The sequence below is a fragment of the Pleurodeles waltl genome, chromosome 10 (genome assembly GCF_031143425.1).
Source record: "Pleurodeles waltl isolate 20211129_DDA chromosome 10, aPleWal1.hap1.20221129, whole genome shotgun sequence".
Taxonomy (NCBI): Eukaryota; Metazoa; Chordata; class Amphibia; order Caudata; family Salamandridae; genus Pleurodeles; species Pleurodeles waltl.
The window spans coordinates 724,456,930-724,475,327 of record NC_090449.1 but is presented as its reverse complement, the minus strand read 5'-3'; the positions used below and the strand labels follow the sequence as shown (position 1 = coordinate 724,475,327).

The 18,398-nt window shown below is 48.7% G+C and overlaps 1 pseudogene; it reads right to left on the bottom strand.

The window, feature by feature from the left end:
- The window catches only part of LOC138261821 (integrin beta-1-like), a 319,596-nt pseudogene that overhangs the window by 103,207 nt on the left and 197,991 nt on the right, over positions 1 to 18,398 (bottom strand).

The following is an 18,398-nucleotide window of genomic DNA, read 5'->3' as shown; positions in this document are numbered from 1 at the left end:
CACCCTGCCCTATGGGTTACCTAGGGCCTACCTTAGGGGTGACGTATATGTAGAAAAAATTGAGTTTAAGGCTTGGCTAGTCGTTTAAAATGCCAAGTTGAAGTGGCAGTGAAACTTCACATTGGCCTTGCAATGGCAGGCCTAAGACATGATTAAGGGGCTACTTATGTGGGTGGCACAATCAGTGCTACAGGCACACTATTAGCATTTAATTTACAGGCCCTGGGCACATGTAGTGCACTTTGCTAGGGACTTACAGGTAAATTAAGGCCCATATTTATACTTTTTTAGAGCCACCTTTGTGTCATTGTTTTACGCAAAAGGGCGCAAACTTACAAAACATAATTGAATTTTGTAAGTTTGCGCCGCTTTTGCGTACAAAAATTATGCAAATGCAGAGCTAGAAAAGTATAAATATGGGCCCAAGTATGCCAATTAGGTAGGAACCAATGTTACCATGTTTAGAAGAGAGAGCATATGCACCTTAGCACTGGTCAGCAGTGGTAAAGTGTGCAGAGTCCTAAAGCCAAGAAAAATGAGGTCAGAAAAAGAGGAGGAGGAAGGCAAAACGTTTGGGGAGACCCTTCAGAGAGGGTGTAGGAAGTTGGCTCTGTATATACTATTTCAAAGTAAGAAATAGTGTGCACAGAGTCCAAGGGTTCCCCTTAGAGGTAAGATAGTGGCAAAAAGAGATAATTCTAATGCTCTATTTTGTGGTAGTGCGGTTGAGCAGTAGGCTTATCAGAGGGTAGTGTTAAGCATTTGTTGTACACACACAGGCAATAAATGAGGAACACACACTCAAAGACAAATTCCAGGTCAATAGGTTTTTATATAGAAAAATATATTTTCTTAGTTTATTTTAAGAACCACAGGTTCAAGATTTACAAACAATACTTTAAATGAAAGGTATTTCACTCAGGTATCTTAGGAACTTTCAATTATCACAATAGCATGTACAGTTTTGGAAGAAATGGCAATAAGCTATTTTAAAAGTGGACACTGCAAAAATCAACAGTTCCTGGGGGAGGTAAGTAAATGTTAAGTTCACAGGTAAGTAAAACACTTACAGGGTTCAAAGTTGGGTCCAAGGTAGCCCACCGTTGGGGGTTCAAGGCGACCCCAAAGTTATCACACCAGCATCTCAGTGCCGGTCAGGTGCAGAGGTCAAAGTAGTGCCCAAAACACATAGGCTTCAATGGAAATAGGGGTGCCCCGGTTCCAGTCTGCCAGCAGGTAAGTACCTGCGACTTCGGAGGGCAGACCAGGGGGGTTTTGTAGGGCACCGGGGGGGACACAAGTAGGCACAGAAAGTACACCCTTAGCGGCACTGGGGCGGCCGGGTGCAGAGTGCAAACAGGCATCAGGTTTTCAATAGGATTCAAAGGGGTGACTCCTCCTTGTTTTTCTCATTATCTCCTCCAGCCATGCCGCCAAAAGTGGGGGCAGTGGCCGGAGGGGCGCTGTAACAAAGAGGGTGAGCCTTTGAGGCTCACTGCCAGGTGTTACAGTTCCTGCAGGGGGAGGTGAGAAGCACCTCCACCCAGTACAGGCTTTGTTCCTGGCCACAGAGTGACAAAGGCACTCTCCCCATGTGGCCAGCAACATGTCTGGTGTGTGGCAGGCTGGTAAAACTAGTCAGCTCACACTGGAAGTTGGGTATGTTTTCAGGGGGCATCTCTAAGATGCCGTCTGGGTGTATTTTTACAATAAAGTGCACACTGGCATCAGTGTGCATTTATTGTGCTGAGAAGTTTGATACCAAACTTCACAGTTTTCAGTGTAGCCATTATGGTGCTGTGGAGTTCGTGTTTGACAGACTCCCAGACCATATACTCTTATGGCTACCCTGCACTTACAATGTCTAAGGTTGCGCTTAGACACTGTAGGGGCACAGTGCTCATGCACCTATGCCTTCACCTGTGGTATAGTGCACCCTGCCTTAGGGCTGTAAGGCCTGCTAGAGGGGTGACTTACCTATGCCGCAGGCAGTGTGAGGGTGGCATGGCACCCTGAGGGGAGTGCCATGTCGACTTGGTCATTTTCTCCCCACCAGCACACACAAGCTGGCAAGCAGTGTGTCTGTGCTGAGTGAGGGGTCCCTAGGGTAGCATAAGACATGCTGCATCCCTTAGAGACCTTCCCTGGCATCAGGGCCCTTGGTACCAGGGGTACCAGTTACAAGGGACTTACCTGGGTGCCAGGGTTGCCAATTTTGGAGACAAAAGTACAGTTTAGGGAAAGAACACTGGTGCTGGGGCCTGGTTAGCAGGCCTCAGCACACTTTCAAATCACAACTTGGCATCAGCAAAGGCAAAAAGTCAGGGGGTAACCATGCCAAGGAGGCATTTCCTTACAGAGGGCCATTTTCCAACAGAAAGAATTTTGGTTGGTTACGAAAGGGAGGATACAGAAATGACCTTGAAAGTGTATTCTGATGTGGGATACTGAAATCATGTTTGCGTTTAGTTTCTTCACTTGTAGCAAACAGATCTACAATGTCTATAGAACGTTTAAACCTCTTTGCTAAATGTTAACCTACTGCTGCCAAATAGCCTAGCATTAAGATCAATTCAAATGTTTTCATACGCACAGAGATAAAATTAATGGGATCCTCACTTTCATTAAATGGCAGCAATTTATTGATTTCAAGATACATTTATCAAGTAGGTGTTGACGGATACACATGGAGCCGGTCAAATAAACTGCGAACTCTGGCACCACCGGCTTGCAGAGCCAGTTCTCTTGCCTTAAAGAGGGCACCACAGGGCCCTGAAACCGAGAAGGGGCACCTGGGACCGGCACCAGTGGACTTACGAACCAAGGGGCCATACACTGCGGACAGAGAGTGAAAGAGAGGGCTGGTTAAGCGTGGGCCAAAATGGCAGCGAGTCTAATGGCGTAGCGGCTAGAGGAGATGCCGGAGCAATGGAGGAGTGGCAGCCGGGGTGAGAGAAACAGCGTAGATGACCAGCGGGGGCCTGCAGGCTGCGGCTGAGTGATGACTGCATAGACAGAGCAGGGCCTCAGAGAGGACCAGGCACTCTGGGCTGTTTGTCGCAGGCAAAGCCTGCTGGAAATATCAATGGCAGGAGAGACCCGCAGGAGACAATGGTGGGGGTGCGGCACACAGGAGACCAGGGCGTGCTGACTATGCAGATGACCCATGGACAATCCCTTGACATTCGGCTTCCCTCGGTTAGTGGGGAGTTGGGGTGAGGTGTGGTGCAGGGGCCGGGGGCTGGTGTGCCCCTCCTATTGGTGCTTCCCCTGGAGCTGTGGCTGTGGAGCTGGCTGTGGGCCTGGGGTGGGGGCGGTGTGGGGGGATTCGATTGGGTGCTTGGGCAGTGTAGGCTGCCGGGAGGGGGAGGAGGGGTGGTAGTGGCGTGCTACCTGGCCTTCATTCACTAGTGGATGAGGAAGCCCTGGCGTAGTGGTGACGGAAGGGACTACTTGGCATGGGAGGGTCTTGGGGCCCAAAATAAGCCAATCACAGGAGTTCCCCTTCCCGCCCATCGGCATATTAGGAGAGACACGCAACAGGGATGGGCCTAGTGAAGCAGGAGCAACAGGAGAATTCCTCAAAGCTGCTAGGGAGGACGATGACTCACCCGTTGGAGGCCGCTGACCAGAGTCTGGAGGTTCACACTGTAGCAATCCTGGCTGCCATGTAAGATACCAAGACCTCCCTAGAACACAAAATTGAGATGCTGACCCAAATGTGAGGGGAAGGTTGGGGTGGTTAAGAGTGCTGCAGGCAGATTACAGGAAATTGGTGGACAGGGTTGTAGGCTGCGAAATGGACCTTCACGCAGCAGACCGCCGATGATTGTGGGGATACAAAAACACCTTGAGAAACTGGAAGTGAAAAAAACAGCCATGGCCGCTAAGCTGGATGACCTGGGGGGGGCTCCCACCGTAGCAAAATCTGGATATTGGGGGCCCTGGAGCAGGTGTAAGGTCTTTCGTCCAAACTCTACTTGGAGGACTGGTCGGGCTCAGTGGTACTGGAGGAGCGACCTTCAAAGCTGTTCACAGTGGAACGGGCCCACCAAGTGCCAGGTAGGCCCCACCTCCGGGGACCCCCCCGAGAACCAAGGGAGCAGGGCTCCTCAACTTTCTTTATAGAGATCACATCCATGGACCCTGGCAGCTAGATGAAGGGAACCGTAAACATTTGTGCAGACTATATCGCAAAAGTGCAGAAACTGAAGGTGACTTGCATGGAGGTAGAGCGACTACTGAGCCTCTAGAACGCACTAATGTTCCCTACCAAGCTGCATAGAACAGATACGGATGGCTTGCACGTCTTTGGGACTGCAGCAGAGGTGTGGGACTGGTTGGAGGCAAAGGGTCGAGGACACCCTGGAGGCAGTCAAACTGAGAATTGGAGAACTCAGAGACTGCAACGGGACAGCAGAGTTGACCTGGGTCTGCCCCCACCAAAACAAGGCAGAGCCTGAAGGAGCAAGTGTGGCTGCTGAAATTCAGAGTCATGAGGTCTTGTCCACAGGCCATAAATAGGCGACACTAGATGTGGACAAGGACATTAGAGATGGGGTAGACCTCCGCAACGGGAGATGAACAGGAAGCGGGGAGACCGCCGGTCGTGACTCCCCATGACTTAATAGTCTGAGAACATGAGTTTCTGCTGGAATGTGCCCCCCCCATATCAACCTAGTATTGAAGCAAATGGATAGCAAGTCTGAAGGGGGGAGACAGACACCTCAAGCAGTGGGGGGGTAGTTCTAAGGTCAACTCACAAGGTTGTGGGAGGGGGGTCACTGTTGGGTGGCAGGGAGTTCAGAACACTAGAACGAGGATATTGTGGTGGCAACTGGAGTGGGCAGGTGCTGAATGGCTACAAGCAAAACACACAGGATAGGACGTACTGAGCCCCCATAACACGGGGTGGGAGCCAAAGGGCCCTCAAATGGAACGTCAATGGTCTTAGCAGGAGCCTAAAATGAGGAGTGGTCACAAAATTCATATCCCAACATGACCAGGCACAGTCCTGCTGCAGGAGACCCAACTGGTACACAATAAATGTGAATTCTTCAATAGGGGAAAATACAACAAGGCATTTGTAGCAAAGTCCCCCTTATGGCCTAGTTACCCCCACCCCCACTTTACGTGTGATATTGATGCTGACTTGACTGCAAGTGTGCTGGGATCCTTCTAACCAGGCCCCAGCACCAGTGTTCTTTCCCAAAGATTTTACCATTACTCCCACAATTGGCACACCCCTGGCACACAGTTAAGTCGCTTGTAAAAGGTAGCCATGATACCAAGTGCCCTGTGGCCAGGTAAAGTCCCCAAGGGCTGCAGCATGCATTATGCCACACTGGTGGACCCCTCACCAAGCACACACACTGCCACTGCAGCTTGAGTATGTTGGTGGGGAGAAAAAGGCAAAGTTGATATGGCACCCCTTCCAGGGTGCCATTCCCAGAAACCACTAAGTGTGGCACAGGTAAGCCACTCCTCTAGCAAGCCTTACAGCCCTAAAGCAGGGTGCACTATACCACAGGTGAGGGCACAGCTGCAGAAGCAATATGCACCTAAAGTGCCTAAGTCCATTCTTAGGCATTGTAAGTGCAGTGTGGCCATATAAAGTACATGGGCTGGAAGTTTGTCATTTCGAACTCCACAGCTCCATGATGGCTCCACTGACTTCTCAGCACAAGAAACCCACACTGATTCCAGTGTTGGAGTTATTAAAAAATGCACCCAGAGGGCATCTTAGAGATGCCCCCTGTATTTTAGCCAAACTTCTAGTACAGGACTGACCCGTCTGTGACACCCTGCCACTTCCAGACAAGCTCTTGACCACATGGGGTGAGAGCTGTTGTGCTTTCTGTGGATAGAAACAAAGCCTTTGCCGGGTGGAGGTACTTCACACACACCCACCCCTGCAGGGACTGTTAAACCTGGCAGTGAGCCTCAAAGTTCTTGTTAAAGTGCCCCAGGGCACTCCAGCTAGTGGAGATGCCCGCCCCTGGACAAAGCCCCATTTTTGGCAGCAAGTGTGGCTAGCAAATTAGGAAAAACAAGGAGAAGTGACCATTTAATCTGGGACCACCCCTAAGGTGTCCAGAGATGAAGTGACCCCCTCCTTGCAGAATCCTTCATCTTGGTTTAGAGGACGGGGACCAATAGGGTAAGGTTTATGTCCCCTCCCCAAAGGCAGTGGACACCAGAAGCGTGGTGTAGTCACCATCAGGGGCAGTAGTTATTGGCTACTGTCCCACGACCCATGTAACACCCTTAAATCCAGGATTTAAGGGCCTCCCTGTACCCAGCTTACCTGATTCCTGGCAACCTCAAGAAGACGACAAGTAGTAAGAAGCAGGACTGTGACGCTGACCCCTCAAGAGAGAAGACTGAAAACACCAACTGATTTGGCCCCAGCCCCACAGGCCTGTTTCTAGCTCCTGAAGCCCTGCTACAAAAAGGTGATGCATCCTACAGGACCAGCAACCTCTAAAAAAAGCCTCAAGAGGACTGCCTGCACACCAGAGGACCAAGATCTTCCATGGACAGCAGCCCTGTCCAGAAAGAAACTCCCACAAAGGACTCCAGAACTACCCCTGATCCATGAGTCCTGACCACTCTGCACCTGACACCCACGGCCAGTGTCCAGGTGGCCCACAGGTCCAAAGCAGGTCCGCAGGCTATTCCGATCCAGCGTCCTCCCTGGGTTGACCCTTCCTGCTCAACACGATGACGCCTGCAGCCTAAATCTGGAAGACCCCCCCTCAACCACAAGAGATCCAGACGAAGATTCCTGACGCCTAAAGGTACCCCTGCACCTGCAGCCCCCTGGCCTTGGGGAATCCGACAATTGGTCCAGCAACGTTTACCAGGCAGCCCTTCTCCTTGTCCAGCCCGTGGTTTTCCAGAACTGACCCCCTGGACCTAGCCTGCATCATCTATTGAAAAGCATTAGGAGCCCGATGCTGTGTTTTCACCCTGCATCCGGCCATCCCTGCGCTGCTGAGGGTGTTTGTTTGGTGCTGACCTATGACACCCCCCCGGTGCTCACCCATACCCCCAAGGTCTGCCCTCCGAAGACACGGGTACTTACCTGCAAGGAGGCCTGATTATGAGTGCCCCCAGTCTCCATAGGAGCCCATTTTAATTCTTACATCATCTTTGACCTCTGCACCTGGGCGGTCCTGTGTTGCCGGTGTTGGGTGTTTGGGGTTAACTTGTACCCCAACCTGTGGACATCCTGACCCTCACAGACTGGAACTGTAAGTCTTGTACTTACTTCACAACTCTCCTAACTCCCCCCCCCCCCCCTAGAATTGCCTCTGAAAACTGCAGTAGGTCAACTTTTAAAGCAGATATTTGCTATTTTATTTAAAAAAACGTTTAACTTGCCAAATCGAAACAAAGTGTTGTTGATAAATATGTTTGATACTTACTTGCAAATGTACTTACCTGCAAACTGAATCTTGTGGTCTAGAAATAAAGTAACAAAACATATATTTGTTATATAAAAAACAAATTGGCCTTGCGTTAGTCATTGAGTGTGTGCGTCCTTTATTGCCTGTATGTATACAACAAATGCTTTGCACTACCCTCTGATAAGCCCAACTGCTCGACCATACCATCACAAAAGAGAGCGTTAGAATTATTTACTTTAGCCTCTGTTAAGATGGGGAACACCTGGACTCTGTGCACAGTATTTCTCATTTTAATATAGTATATATATATAGCCAGCTTCCTACAACAGTGCATGTGGGTTTTATTGGTATTTAGATCCTGGGACGTCAAAACATCCCCTTCAACATCACACTGAAATGGGTGACCCTAGATGGCGGCTGGCCCGCCGCCTCAAGTACTACGAATGGGTTGCCGCCAATTGTAGTATCGGGGATGAACTGGCTGTTGACCACACTGGACACCCTTAAGATCCTTGCGGGTGCAACATGATACACAGAACAGGGGGACAAGGACAGGATAACACAATCCATGCATGTCAACTTCCTGAGCTCCATGGGATCAGCTGTCTTGTGGAAGGTGCAACAACCCGAACAACAGCAATTCTCATATGTGGCCAACGCCATGAGTTCGCTATCCAGACTGGACTACTCCTGGTCCTGCAACACCTAATCAGCTGGCGGGGAGACACCCAGTACCAACCCAGAAACTTCTCAAACCACTCCCCTATAACCACATTTCCCCAGATGGCCAGGGGGAGTCTGGGAGCGGGATTGAGCCTTCACCTGTTAGAGCTTACAGATTGCAGCACCAGAAATTACCCGATGGATGTGACCACCAGCTAGCTTCAAGAAAATAATGTGTTGTTGAACTGGGGGTGGTCTTTTGGGAGGTCTATAAGACGGTGCTCTGGAGACAATTGATTTCCCACACTATTGGGAAGGGGAAAAAAGAGGGAGCTGGAGTGCCTGGATCTGGAAACAAAACTGGTGCATGGGGGACAGAGTTTGTCACCTCGCCAACGCCCAATGTGGTGATCAGAACTGAAAAGATCTACGAGGAATATATGACTGGTGCAACAGGAAGCTAGGGCTTGCTTCATTGCGAAACAAAGGGGGGGTGTACCAATTTGGATATAAGGCTGGGGAACTCCTGACTCGGTTGGCGAAGTGGGAAGGGCAGAAACTGATTGTAGGACACTGGCTTGGTGTGTGGTGAGCACCTATGGTGTTATCACCTTATACCAGGTCCAGGCATCCCCTATTAGTGAGGAGTAGACAGTGTCTAGGAAGCCAGAGCTCTCTAGAGGTAGCTGTGGAGGAGCAGCCAAGACTTATCTAGGAGACATGCAAAGCTTATGCAATACCACTACAGTCACACAACACTTACACACATGAAGGAACCACACAGTGTTACAAAAATAAAGGTACTTTATTATGGCAACACAAATACTAAAATACTGTATAGGTAATACTACACCAGTAGGTGAGTAAACACACTATTATATACACATTAGAGGTCAGTGATTAGTATAGAAAGCAATTTCAAATAGTAAAAACAACAGAAAGTAGTGAAGGCCCTAGGGGGAGACCAAACCATATACTAAGTAAGTGGAATGTGAAAGGCAGTCCCCCTTCAAAGGAAGTGGAATCTGTAGAGGGGAGCTGGAGAAACTAGGAGCCCCAAAAGGTAAGTACCAGGATGCCCCGCAGCAACCAGTAGAGTAGAGGTAAGTGCTTTGTTTTTACACAAACCCACAGGTAAACATTGGAAAAAGGACTGTGCAAGACCCAAGCAAGACTGGAAGAAACTAAAGGTGGATCCTGACAGAAGAGGACCTACAAAAGAAGGGGACCAAGTCCAGTTCAAGTTGGAGTGTCCGTTTGCAGCAGGAGCCACTACCCAACCTTCTGGAGATGCAGGACCAGGTTGACGGTGAATACAATGAGTCAGCTGTGCGGAGAAGAGTTCCAGAAGTGATGCAGGTGATGTCCCACGACGGAAGAAGAGTTGCAGTCAGTCAGTGGTGTTGGAAAACAACTAACAAACCTTGGCAAAGGCAAAGGTCACAGACGAAGAGCTGCAGAGCTGCCTGGAACCAGCAAGGTCCAAAGGGACTCAACCCAGGGAGGGGAGTCCCATGTGACCCTCAGCAGTGAGGAGAGTCGGAAGCCAAGGATGCAGCCCCCACAGGCAACTCACAGACAGCAGGCACTTGAGTCACAGTGAGGCCCACTCAGCACACCTGGAGAGGAGTCCCATGTCGCTGGAGCAGCAGGCAGGAGATTGTGCTTTGTAGGGAAGAGTGCTGGAGGCTGGAGCTACACAGAGTCTGAAGATCACTCGAAGGAGGAACAAACAAGGTTTGGTAGCTGCAAGAGTTTCAGTTCACAGGGGTACTGTCCTGCAAGAAAAGGCAAGGGCTCACCGTCTCCAAGTTGGACATTTGGTAGAGAGGACCGAGGGGAACATCCAGACCACCACCTGTGTTGCAGGATCTAAGCAGTTTTGCAGGAGAGAAGATCCACGCAGCTGGACGTCATTGCAGTTTGTGCCTGCGGATGCAGGGGAGTGACTCCTTCACTCAAAAGGAGATTCCTTCTTGCTTCTTGTGCAGGCTGAAGACTGGACTCCCTCAGAAGAAGCACAGCCAGGGAAATGTTTCTGGAAGGAACTGGAGAAACAATGTTGCAGAGCACAGTCGTCACTGGAGTTACAGATTGTCGGTTCCTGGAGGGTCCAGTTGCAGTCCTGGTGGCCAGAAGATGAAGTAATCAATGCTGAGGTATTCTGTTGGAATCTTGCACGTCGAATCTGAAGACCCACCCTGGAGGGAGACCCTAAATAGTCCAGTAAGAGGGATTGGTTACCTAACAGGGTGCCACCTATAAGGAGGGGGCTGTGATGTTTACCTGCATGACCTGGCCACTCAGATGCTCCCAGGGGCCTCTGTCTACCTTGGATTCAAGATGGTAGAATCCAGTGGCCACCTAGAGGAGCTCTGGGCCACACCCTTGTGGTCTTGATGGACAGGGGCGTGGTTACTTCCCTTTCCATTGCCCAGTTTCGTGCCAGAGCAGGGACTGGGGGTCCCTGAACTGGTGCAAACCGGTTTATGCAAGGAGGGCACCATTTAAAGCATCCCAGTGGCTTGGGAAGGCTACCCTCTCACAACATATAACACCTATTTCCAAAGGGAAAGGGTGTTGCCTCCTTTTCTCAAAGGAAATCCTCCTCCTCTGTTCTGCCTTCCTCTGCTTGAGCAGGCTAAGCAGCAGGAGGGCAGAAACCTGTCTGTAGGGTGGCAGTAGTGCAGGCTGCCAGGAAAACCCCCAGAAGACTAGTAGGAGCAATGCTGGGGTCATCAAAGGAGCTCCAAAAGTGCAGGGAATCATACAACAAATACTGGCAACAGTATTGGGATATGATTCCAACATGTTTGACACCAAACATGCCCAGGTTCAGAGTTACCATTATATAGCTGGACACAGGTAGTGACCTACGTCCAGTACACAGGTAAAATGGCTTCCCGCACTTCCGAAGTCCAGGAAAATGGAGTTAGAGTTCGTAGGGGCACCTCTGCTCATTCAGGGGTGGCCTCACACACAGGTACCTGCCCCCTGCCCTCTGGGCTAGGAGGGCCTGCCACAGGGATGACTTACAGTGACCTGGCGCAGTGACCTGTAGTGAAAGGGTGCATGCACCTTTTTACAGAGGCTACAATGGCAGGCCTGCAGACACATTTTGCATGGGCTCCCATGGGTGCCACAATACATGCTGCAGCCCATGGGGAAACCCTGGTGCCCCAATGCCCTGGGTACCTAAGTACCATATACTAAGGGCATACATGGGGTTACCAGTAAGCCAATTGTGGGGTGGTGTGCTAAGTCCTAAGCAACCAAAGTTAGAGGGAGACAGCACAGTCACAGGGGTCCTGGTTAGCAGGATCCGAGTGAACACCGTCAAAACACTCTGACAGTAGGAAAAAAGTGGGAGTAACCATGCCACAAATAGGGTACTTTCCTACATGCATACACAGACTTAAGGAGGGAGAGAGAGAGCAATGGTGGAGCCAGTGGAGGGCACAGCCCAGGAGATGGCCCCTTACTTGTGGGACTTCTACAGCTTGTGCCCCTCTGACGGCGGGGGGGGTTACTAGATTTAGTCAGTGATCTCCCACCTCCACTATTAGTGACGAGATATGAGAAACTCTAGAAGCTGAGATAGCAGACTCAAGACTGCAGAGGTCCTCACCCATTTGAAGAACAAGAAGGCTCAGAGTCACAATGGTCTCCCTCCCAATTTCCTCAAATGCCTCAGAATACAGTTAGTGCCCCACCTAGGGGAGCTATTTCCAAGTGCGAGAGAGAGGATACTGCCAGATGATCTGTGCTGGGACTTGATTGCCTCCATATACAAGGAGGTGAAGATATGGGCGGCATCTGTGGCCTTGGGTGCTATGCCCATCCTCCTGTGATGTCATATGGGCACCCAGGAAGCCTCTTTGCTTGGCTGCCATCTTCAGAGTCTTCTTAACCTTTAGTTACCTCAGTCCGTGTTGGCTTCTTGATGATTTAAGGTAAAACACCTTGTAACCTTCTCATTTTCCTGTGGAGGGTCACATGTGCATCCAGAAAAGTTGCAAAGAACAAGTTACTTACCTTCGGTAATGCCTTATCTGATAGCTACATATTCTAGTTGTAGATCTTACCTTAGAATTTCCTCAGGAGCCAGTGCAGAGTTTTCATGAGCAGAACTCCTGCGTGCTGTTAAGTGGCGTCAGTGGCTCCATGTCCGTCGTGGCTGTTGTGCAAGCCAGATATGATGTCGCAAGACCTATTTAGGTGCCACACTGGCACGCTGATTTCAGTTTCTTTTCACGCCAGGAGCATGGAGCCATGAAGAACACTGACCACTGGTGTGTCAGAACTAGTGCCCTGAAAGGGAAGACTCTGTCCCTAGAAATCAGATCACAGAGCGGGGAGGATTGGTGGGTTGGTAAGGAATCTGCAACTAGAATATGTCTCTACCAGATAAGATGTTACCGAAGGTAAGTAACTTGTTCATCTAATAGAGACTTACAGTTGCAGATTTCCAAGCTATACAATCCCAGGAGAAGGGTCTGCAAACCAAGATCATACTAGGAAGTCCTGCAGGACCGAATGGGCAAAATACCTGTTCCTACGGACCTGACTGTCCGGGCAGTAGTGTTTGATAAATGCATGCACGGATGCCCACATTGTGCCTGATAGATGTCCAAGACTGGAACTCTGCATGCTAAGGCAGTGGTTGCAGCTGTCGCTCTGATGGAATGAACGCCCAAACCCTCTGGGGGTGGCTTTTTAGCCAATGCGTAGCACATTTTAATGAAGAGAACTGTTACGACTCTGTTGTCCCATTTCTAGGGGGCACTGTAAGGTGACTGTCGGAAGCCTGGGAATCACCTTAAACAGTTATCTAGAGTCCCTTGCTGACTCCTGTTTGTTTCTCTTTTCTCCATTGTACACTTGTGTAGTACTACATTTGCTTCCTGTGACTGCAAATCCCATAATGCACAGCCTGGTAGTCAGGAAAGCACGGATTCTGTTTCCCATTGTTTTCTATGGGAGAAGTCCAGTTGCTCCTTTTCACCGGATCCTCTCCTCCAGGACTTGCAAGTGTCTGAAACTATGCACACCTGAGACCTCTCCTGTGCAGCCCAGCTTGGAACTGCTTATAAGCAGCCATTTCCTCAAGATCCCCGTTGCGCATTGGATTTCGATTCCTTTGTTTTACAGACCCTTTGTTGGATGGTGTTCCAGTTTTGTTCCTGTTCTGTTCCAGCTGGATCCTGTTTCCTGTTTCTCTGCCCTGCTCCTGATTGTTCCAGCCACAGTCTGCTCCCTATCTCTTAGCCTTGTACCTGTTTGTTTCTTCCAGAGCCTGCTCCCTGTTTCTCTGCTATGCTCCTGCCTTGTTTCAGCCTGAACCTTCTCTCTGTTTCCCAGTCCTGTTTACTACTCATTCCTACTCCCTGTATTCCAGAGCCTGCTCTCAGTTTCCCAGTCCTATCTCTGTTTGTTCCAGCCAGAACTTTGCACCCTGTTTCAAGTCCTAGTCCTGCCTTTACTTCAGCCTGAGCCTGTTCCCAGTGCTTGCCTCTGCCTCTTTGTTTGTTCCCTTCTGTTTCTGTTTCTTCTTGGTTCTTTGTGTCTGGTAAGTGTTCTATCAGTCTTCACCAGTGTATAAGTGTCCTCCTTTGTACTGGGGTTGGCTCCTGGTTTCCAGGAAGCAATTCCAGCCCCCATCCTTGTCCAGTGTTATACGTTGTCTTTCGTGCCTAACAGTGACAGTGTGCTATTGCTGTTTTCTCAGGAATAGCCACTGTGTCTCCAGCTGGACCCACAAGAGTGTGTCTTGTGTATGTAAGTACTTTCCTTGTTTGTGCTCTAGGGTCCAGAGACAGAATCATTTCTGCTGCCTCCTTTCAATGAGGCTGGCAGGGTGACTATCTGTAAGAGCAAACTGCACAGAGGCATTGACATTCCCTGTCTCTGTGGGAGTTTCTGCTCCTCACTCTGTGTACAACCCCAGCGTGTTTGTCCCTTGGTAATCTGTTTCCTGTTTGTTCACACAAGGGTTGCTTTGCTTTTACTTTCCTGTGCCTATCCATAGCTGTCCTTTCCGTGTATGCCTTTAGCTGCTCCTCTGCCCCAGTATACTACCTCTTTAGGATATTCGGTGACCTCAAGGGGTGTCCCAACCAAAGTCCTGATCAGACCCGCCCGAAACCGTGACAAGAACAACCCATTTAGAGATGGTTCTCTTTTGCACTGCCCGACCTTTCTTCGCCCCCACATACCCAGCAAAGAGTTGATCATCCACCCGGAACTCTTTGGTACGATCAAGGTAGAATGCCACCACTCTTTTTGGGTCAAAGCGGTAGAGTCCCTCCTTTTCCATAGAAGAATGAGGTGGTGTATAAAAGTAGGAAAGGTGATGGATTGGCCTACATGAAAGGGCGTGACCACTTTTAGTACAAAGGAAGCCCTGGTGCGAAGCACCGCTTTCTCAGGATAGATGGAAGGCTCAGGTGGCTTAGATGACAAAGCCTGCAGCTCACTCACCCTAAGGGCAGATGTGATGGCCACAAGGAAGGCTGTTTTTAATGTCAGAAACCTGAAACAACAGTTATGAAGCAGCTCTAAGGGAGTGCACAATAATAAATTAAGAACCAGATTAAAATCCCATTGGGGCACTATGAATGGTTATGGAGGAAACATATTGTTTAGACCTTTAAGAAATCTACTAACAATAAAAGATTTTAAAAAAGAGGGCTAGACAGGTATTCTCACAAAAGCAGAGATTCCAGACAAATAACCTTTGAGGGAGCCCAAAGCAGAGCCCTGCTGAGCCACAGAAAGTATAAACTAAAGGACCTCGGAAAGAGGGGCAGAGAGGGGGCCAACAGAATCGTCTGTGCACCATGCCACAAATTTGTTCCATCGACAGGAGTATACAGTCTTGGTGGAGGAACGCGTGGCTGCCAAGATAACTTCACAGACTTTAGGAGGAAGGTCAAAAGCTGTCAACTGCCATCGCTCAATCTCCACGCAAGAAGGTGGAGACTTGACAGGTTTAGGTGGAGAACAGTCCCCTGCTGCTGAGAAAGAAGATCCTCTCAAGGGGCAGTCTGATTGGAGGATCAATGGAAATGCTCAATAGCTTGGGATACCAGACTCATCATGCCGAGTCCGGTGCCAGAAGGATTACTTGGACCTGATTGTTCTTGATCTTCTTCAGAACTCTTGGCAGAAGTGGTATGGGTGGAAAGGCGTACAAGAGACCTAAGCTCCACTCGAGACGAAAAGAGTTGCTGAGCGAGTGCTGCCTTGGAAACTCCAACACACAAAACTGCTGACATTGCATATTTTCTGTGGAGGCGAATAGATCTAAAAAAAGCTCTCCCCACTGCTGAAAAAGACCTTGAGCCACCTCCAGATTGAGATGCCATTCATGATTGACCAGGCATTGACCGTGGAGTTCATCGGCTCTGGCATTAGAGAGTCCGCTAGGTGTTGAACCATCAAGGAAATGCCCTGACGTTCCAACCATGTCCAGAGGCAAAGAGCCTCCTGACAAAGAGACCACGACCCCGCCCTGCTTGCTGCAATACCACATGGCGGTGGTGTTGTCCATGAACACTTGCATTATTTTCCCTTTGTGAGAGGAAAGAAATGCTTTCAAAGCCAGTCTGATTGCCCTGAGCTCCAACAGACTGATGTGGATAACTGAAAATCTGCCCTGCAAGATGAGCTGCAACCACCGCCATCATTTTGGTGAACACCTGAGGGGCACTGATAAGGCCAAAGGGGAGTATGGTAAACTCAAAATGCTTGTGGCCTAGCGTAAAATGCAAGTTACGTCTGTGATCAGACAGGACGGGAAAACAGAAATAGGAATCCTGCAAGTCCAATGCTACCTTCCAGGTCCTAGGTCCAGGGCAGATAGAACCTGAGCCAGAGTGAGTATTTTGAACTTCTCCTTCCTGAGACTGAGGGACTGCAGGTCTAGAATAGGGTGGACTGGAAATCCCCCGAAAAGCCAGATGTCCTCAACCAAGCGTGGCACCTCAAGGCCACCATCAATGCCCCATCCGGAGCGACGTGGAGTGGAGCACCGGACCGCAAGTAGCTTCGGGGACAGCTCCCTCAAAGCTTTCAGATTCATGGCCCTGCACTCAGAGCTTGACTTCGTGTCGTGGTCATGCTCCAAGCACCACAAGCACATCCGGTGCGGTTCTGTCATGGACATCATCCAATGACAGGATCCACAAGGCTTGAACCCAGTCTTGCGTGACGACATCTCTGCACAGTAGGAGTGAAAACACTCAAAAATCTTTGACAAAACATCAAAGAAGATCATCCAAAAAGTGACTGGGGTAGCTATTCTTCTGATCTGCGCTTGGTTGGTGCGGAAAGAGTAGAAATTACATCAGTGTGCCATGGTGGCGCCTATATAGGTCCTGCGACATCACATCCAGCGCGTACAGAGCCAATGACGGACACAGAGCTGACCAATGCCACTTAACAGTGCGCAGGGGGATGGGCATAGCACCAAATGGCCACCCGCAATGCCCAGCCAAAACAAAAAGAAGAAGAAAAGAGTGCTAAAAAAATATTACAGACCTAACCACTAGATGGCGCAATAATGGACAGCATGTGAATCCAGAAAAGGATTCATGCTGCTAATCTTAGGGTTACACTCTAATCGCTACTGTTCACTGAAACTGGCCAGAGCGATGATTCAAATCTATTTGGAATCTGGAGAACTGGCTGCTCCAAACCCATCAAAAGACAAGCTATGAGTCATGAAAATTGTCCTTTTGGGTGGCTGGACAGGCTCCCAAAGGGAACAGGGTAAGATTGGGACAGAGCAGGCTCACGCAGATGCAGAAAGGTGTCACACTGCATCTCCACGACCCAAGGTGATTATTTTTGGTTGTTTCAGTGACTCTGGTCAGTCACGATTGCTTGTGGTTCCTGGCAGCTTGTTCAACTGAAACAATCTTTACACAGATCTTCAGTCAGTTTGGCCTTGCTCTGGTCTTCTTGAGAGGCCTGTAGTTACTCTTTTGCTTGCTGGAGTGATCAACTTCCATTGTTCTGGCAGGTAAAGAATCAAGGATAGCCCAAGCAAGAGTTTGTTGCAGACGTTGTTAAGGGTTTAGAGTAAACAAAAGCGCTGTCTTCATAAACATCTCATCTAACATGTGTGTGAAAGTGCTCTTTAAAGTCCAGACAGATGACTAAACTAATAGAATATTTAAGCTTAAAAAAGTTTGGGCGTGGATCCGGGCACCAAAAAGGGCAATGACCGTAAGATTTTTTCCCTGCATGAAACTGGTAAAATCTCTTTCTACTTACCTGTGAATACAAATCATATACATCTTAAAAGAAATGTATCACTGGCAAGACCCATTTATTGACTTTCACAACCCCCATGATGTAGAGTCTTGACTGGTTGGTGTGGATATCCCTTGGAGAGTGAAATAATATGGCAATTGAGTAGGATTACAATATTCTTTATGGGCCAGAGACACCAGTGTTAAACAACAGTGCCGCAAAGCATAAGGCCTCACAAACGTCATGAGAATGCACAACGAATCTTCCAACAGCAGACACTAACAACCCAACATATGTAAAAACGTTTAAAGTGGATTTTTATTCTATGTATGTGTGGGGCATCGTTCCATAATTTCCCCATCTAAAAGATTAAAGGAAATGGATGACCTGTATTGAAGGAGCAAGAGTGTACAAGTATTGATGTTAAGTGACTTAAAATCACCAGCTGGTTTGCTCTCAGTTTAATTTGACACTATAAACATTTTCTCCTAGAGAGAAATGTGAATACAGCATGCATGCTTATTGGTTGTTTTACTTTGCAAAGTTAAGATGCCAGAAACAACCCAGATCTTCAGGCTGTTAAATAAACAATTATGAACTACTTCTATGTTAACACTGATCAAAGTTTAGCAACCACTAATTGAGATTGTATTTACCTTGTACACAGGCTGAAATTCCTCTGTAATTGCAAATATAGTTTGAATATTGTTTTCACTTAGTTTCTGCACAAGATGAGCAACGGACGGATAATCCTGTTAAACGAAGCAAAAGTTGAATGCAGATTGAGCAAAATAGAAAGTCAACCAACTTCAATGCAAAAGAAAAAAATCCCCGTTTTGAACAATCTCTTCCTGGTAATCATTAAAATATACAAAATGCATGCAGATGGCAGTGTATAACTATGGGTACCTCATTACTAGAAGGCTTAAAACAATTTCTCCATTTCTCACTATAGCAGAAATTCATAAGGAATTGTTTTTTTCACCATTTTGAGTCCCGTGCCGTGTAACTCAGCTGCTTGAAAAAACTTTGCTTTCAGTTTAGCTGTGAGGTTATTTTAGTTTC